This window comes from Stegodyphus dumicola, chromosome 7 (assembly GCF_044657685.1).
Source record: "Stegodyphus dumicola isolate Sdum_Otavi_A_Nest chromosome 7, ASM4465768v1".
Lineage (NCBI taxonomy): Eukaryota > Metazoa > Arthropoda > Arachnida > Araneae > Eresidae > Stegodyphus > Stegodyphus dumicola.
Window position 1 is genome coordinate 108,696,606 of NC_140774.1, and position 6,183 is coordinate 108,702,788.

Here is a 6,183-nt window from a genome sequence, read left to right on the forward strand (position 1 = left end):
ATTTATATAATACTATAACGATTAATACAGCGATAAATATTATGATCTTTAGTTTTTATCATGGGTGATAATATAAAACAAGAGAAGAAAGCAACCAGAAAAACCATTTCACTGGAAACTAAAATGCAAGTGATTAGAAGATTAGATTCTGGTGAACGTCAATCTCAAATTAGTGCTGCATTGAATCTGGCAACTTCAACAATAAGGACAATTCTTAAGAATAAAGAAAAAATACTGTCATCGGCAACTGCAACTACGTCAAGCTCTGCAACTAGAATTACCCGTTCTAGAAGTAGCATTATAGAGGAAATGGAAAAACGACTGTCTATATGGATTGACGACGAAATTGAACGCAATATGCCATTAAGCTAATCTATCATAATGCCTTCTTGACAAAAAGGCAGAAAATTGGAAACACAGAATAGACTGAATGATCTGACTGAAAATTTTATTTGTTTTTATAGGTATATTCATTTATATTGTTTCCATTTTTGTAAGAAATAAATGTTTGGTTTTATTTTTATTTAAAAAAAATTATTAAATTTAATACCTAACCAATTTTATATTAATCTCTCCCTAACCCCATTATTTACATGTTAAGATAGCCTCGTTTAGCGCTGTTTCGCATTACGCTCTACTTTGATGGAACGTATCCCTCGCCCTTAAGTAGGGTCTTACTGTATATTTTTTTACTTAATCTCTTGTGATTTTTTTTCTGTTATTGTTTTTTATTTTTGCTGTTTTTAATTATATGTAATATTATGATTAACCCAGAACTCATTTAATGTATTCCACAATTTGTAATGTTTTTGATCATCTTTACATCTGTACCTGATTATTATAGTAAATCCTTAATATAACTCTATGCCTAACATGTACCATAATAGTGAAAAGTGTTCCGCTTAGCATCAGCAATCCCCACCATGCACCTTCTTTCCATATCCTGGTCCTTATTTCAGTGTTCCTCGTTTCGTGGCCAATCCCCGGAGGACACAGTACTAAGCTCTTTATTTATATTTATTCATGTATTTATTTTTAATTCCATCGACGGAATCCAACAGGCTGAAAAGCACCTAACCCAGTGGACCAGCTATTCCATCGATGGCGAAAAGAAAGAAAGTATCTGTATCTTAATATGACACTGTGAAAATTGAATTATATCACTAAAAATGAATTCATCTGTAAAACTTTAGACAAATTTTATTCAAATTCGTGAATATTCAAAGCTCTATATTTTTAGTCCTCAAGATTTTTTCCGTGATATTAAAATATTTATCTTATTGTACTGAGAGATAATGTCTGAATTAAGTGCACAAAAGTCTGAAACAATCTTTTATCATTCTGAGGCCCATCAACGGCCAAAAGATAAAACTGTTGGACACTGGTAGTTCGACCTAGATTTAATAATGCATGTGATTTTGAGGGTTTTTCCCCGGCGTAATGTGCAGCTAAGTCAGCTTCCAATTGAAAATCCTCTACAAAAGCATTCCTTCTCTTAGGCAGATAACCTTCAATGTTATTTGACTTAATTAACTTAACTTGATCATTTCGAAGTTATAATGAAACCACCTTTTAGTTTGTTCTCTGGACCCACCCTGAGCATACAACTCACTGCATCACTCGTAGTAGTACCTTATGTGACGACAGCCGGAACAAACTTGCAAACTACTCACGGCCTAACATCAGAACTGAAACTGGGGGTTCGAACGTCAGTTTATTATCAGTGAAATGCAGTGAGTGAATAATGCGTGCAGCAGTAAGTTTTTTATCAGTGAAGTGCAGACGATCTGTCTCATCAAACTCAACAATGATTTCTGCAACATAGCCACTACCGAAAACGATGTCACAGATTAATAGAAAACATCTTTTAAGTACCAAGATGGGCAACATAAAACAAACATTGTTATATAATACAGCAACTTGGACATTATACATAACACAAAGAGATCAACATTCATTTCATTCCTTCTCCCTGCTTAAAAATAAATAATTTTAGTTTCTTTAGTCTTTTAAAAACAAAGACAGGTAAACTGACATTGTTCATGAAACATTTTGGATAGTCATCCATAAAAAACGTTCTTTTTTTTACAATGGTCTACCTTTTTCATAATATATAATCCTCAATAAACCAAATATTTAATAATGCTGCAGTCAGAATTTAAAAATAAAGCTTCTGCAGGATATCTAGATCTCATTACAAAAATCAATGAATTTACCTGTTCCACAAACTTTACTGTACCTTCTAAATTCCCGTACAACTCTTCTATTTCATTATGGAAGAAATTCAAGCCATTGATTACATCAAACAACTGAACAGTTAAATCCACTCGCATCTTTTCAAAGTGATTGGGAAAAGATGCTTTCTATTAATATGTGGCATTGTTTTTAAAGTAATAGTGCCATAACGTTTCTTCCATGCACAAACTGTATGATCCGGCCGCACATTCCATATGGTGTTTAAAATCCATGTTTCAAAAAGACATTTCGCATGCATTTTATTAAATGCAGAAGGTAGAAAATAAAATGTTTCACTACATGGATGATTTATCTGATATTCAAATTGTATTATCGGATCGAGTTCCTATACCAAATTTCTTCCACATTACTTTAGTCCATGTAGAGCCATCACAAGTATATAATCTACACAGAGACCTGCATTTTCTAAAACGTTTTTGTTTCTATAATCAAGTCAGTAAACAAGGTCCCTTGAATATTGTTGCATATGGCAAAAACTGCAATAATCTGTTTCCATTCACTGATAAATGGTTGAAAGAAGAATCCATGACTGCTTTGGTATTTTTCATTTTGAAAATATCCCAAGTCCACAGATCCATCAGTTTCACCATTTGAACATCCACATGCACTTTTTCAGACAATTTCATTTCTTCTGTTTATTTGTATACAACCATGGAGAAAATAGGTTTCCATATTTTGAGTTTTCAGTTTGATTTCTTGAAAAATAGAATCTCCGAAACAAATCGACTGCGATAATTCTTAACGTATCTTTGAAGGCAGTTTTCAGGCACAATCAGAATTTTATTTTCATTGATATTTTTATTCTCCTTATTATGCATTCGCATATCTCTTCGCGTTTTCTAATATAAGTTGTTTGTGTAGTAAAATGTTAAAAAGCAATATGCTTTTTAACATTTTATTTGATATGAAAGCTGTTAATAGCGGCTTTCATTTTTAAATTAATAATACCATAGTTTGAAATATACAAATATAAAATACAGTTATTAACTTTAAACAAGTGCATTATTTTGAAATCGGTATGAACACTAATTGTAAAGTAAAAGTAATATGGCAATACAGCAATGTTACTTTTACCTGTGTAATAAATTACCCGCGGTACATCGAGCAATTTAATAACTGTTCTCAGTACTTTTAGAAGTCTTCATAATTAATATAACTGCAATTACATTTGTTTTGAAATTACTATGAAATTAATTTATGCTTGTACGATAATGCTAATTGTTATACGGCAGAAGTATTTTAGTTTTATACTCATTTTTAAATTAAGGTTATTCAAACACTTTTTCAGCCGCACGATGTGTAAAAATATGTTTCATGCAGGAATTTTACATTGTTATAAAAGTTGCCCACTTCCTGTTCCAATATGTTCTTCATGAATAAAGCACATTTTCAGAATTATATTACATGATTTCCTCGATAATTGTAAAATAATAAATGTATATGAAACAGCGTTAAATATAACCAATTAAGATATACTAAAATTAAAAATCTATCATTCATAAATTATATATCTGACATAATAAGAAAGAAAAAATAAGTAACGTAAAATACATTAATGAAATGCAAATTTCCTTTTAACTGAAACTGGAACTGTTTTTTGCTAAAGTAGCAAATTCTGAAAGAGAATTGTTTCAGTCATACATGTTTAAGCTGACACTTTTCTTAAATTTAACATTTACAAAAGCTTCGGCATGTAGTCTTTAAGTTTCAAGTTGGATGAATAAAATAACACTAAACAAATATACGCATTACATTTGACTTGAGCCATAGCTATCCAGATATTAGGGGTATTTTACCTTTCTTTTCTGATAGTCAAACTGCTTATTTACATAACGTTAAGATAAGGCCTTTTGGCTCTTTATTAAAACAAACCACACAAGCCTGTTCGCTTAAGGAAAAAGATGGTTTCATGGAAGATATTCTAGAGAGGAAAAAAGCTGCATACTATTAACCCGTTCACCGTGGTTTATATCCAATCGAGTATTAGAGTTGAATGATCGTATCCACTTGATCGCTGAAGTGCTGTAAAAGAAGAAATTTTATTCTTTTTTTCGTTTATTGTACTTTATTTCTATAAAGCTTGCACACTTAAAAAATGCTTTTAAGCAAAATGTGATACAAAATGCGATTTTTATTTAAAAAAGACTACAAATTAAGATATATTTATTTAAAATAAAATACACACAATTCTTTTCCGGAAAGTTAAAAACTAACTAAACTTTTTTTTTTTTTTTTTTTTTTATCTAAGCAAAACAAAATGCATAAACTATTCCTATTAAGGGGACTCGTACACCTTAAAACAAATAAGATCTTCGAATATGGGACTGTTGCAAGAATTGGGATTACTTATTTATTTTAAAAGCAATTACTTTAAAACTTTTATAGTTGACTGCATAATATAGCTGCTTTCTAAAATAGTAATCAGAAAGTTTGTGTTGCCAAAAATATTTTTATAATTTAATCCGCTTTGTGACAATATGTTTCATCATCTTTCCACCTTGCGCGCACAGCTTAAGACATTCTATTGCATAATTTAATTCCTTATTTAATATATAGCTTTTATAACATCTGGAAACTATTGTGAACCAAAAATTTTAAGAATTTCATGTTAAAGTTTATTTTATTTGGAGTCGAGTTTATAAAATGTATTTTATTAAAAAAAATCTGTAAGGTTTTCGTGCATAAAATTTTTTAATATTAAAATATTCATCATGTTTTTGGTTCTGTTAAAAATAGTGACCATATAAGGAATTCCATCAAATTTCAAGTAGGTACCATTAGCCATTTTTAAAATATCATGCGTGCAAGGTGGAAACCTGACGAAGAATGTTGTCACAAAGCGAATTAAATTTAAAAAAATATTTGTGGCAACACAAACTTTATGGTTACTAGTTTCCAAAGCAGATATATTATGCAGTCAGCTGTAAAACGTTGGAAGTAATTGCTTTCAAAATAAATAAAATATCCTAATTCTTGCAACAATCACATATTCGAAGATCATAAGGGGCTTAAGGTGTGTGAGCACCCTTAACTAAATTCAACTAATAAATATAAATAAAACAGTTGGGGGAGGATAAATTAGTAAATTAGCAATATAATTCATATAATTAAATTTATATAGTCGCAGATTATAACATTGTTAAATTAAAAACCTCTTCTGGTCTCTTACGAAAATGCGTTTAACCTGAAAATGCGTTTAACTTAATAGTTTGCCGATAAACATATACTTCTGCTGTGGCTTCAGTTGTAGCAGCATTAGTCCTCTAAAGCTTATTTCTCTTTCTTACAGTAAATCGCTATTTTCATTTATATTTCTTGAATGATCAAACAGTTATGAAATTTTGTGCAAATGCTGTGAAATTAATCGACAAATAAAAGAAGATAACGTAAAATTTAGCACGAACGCAAAATAAAGATAAATGTAAAATGCTAGTGTATCGTATAAAAATAGATTTTTTGAACAAGATCTATCTTTGCAAAAGAACATGCTGTTTCTATCGTTAATTTTTTTGTGTATGTGAAACTGTAATTCTTACCCGGAAGTTGACCGGACGAACTGAGGTGGGGCTCGAAACGGTTTGTTTTTCGCGTGCCTAGAACAGGAACTGGGTAAAGGCAATCTTGCCGACAAGGTAGACTTCATGAAGAAGAATAAAATTAATGCAGTTTTAAGTTTGTGGGCGAGTCTGTGTGATCAGTAATAGCAGTTAATTGTGTTTAAGAGAATATGATAAAACTTCTCGAAAATGATGCAAATGTGGTGCGAACAGCATAGAATTTTTATTTTTACGTCTGTTCATTGTAAAGCTTTCATTTTCATTCAGCCCTTGTTACATTACGTCACACAAAATTTTCATCTTCATATTACCACTAAGTGAAGAAACTAAATAATATTTAAATTATTCATATAATATTCGCATATACTTG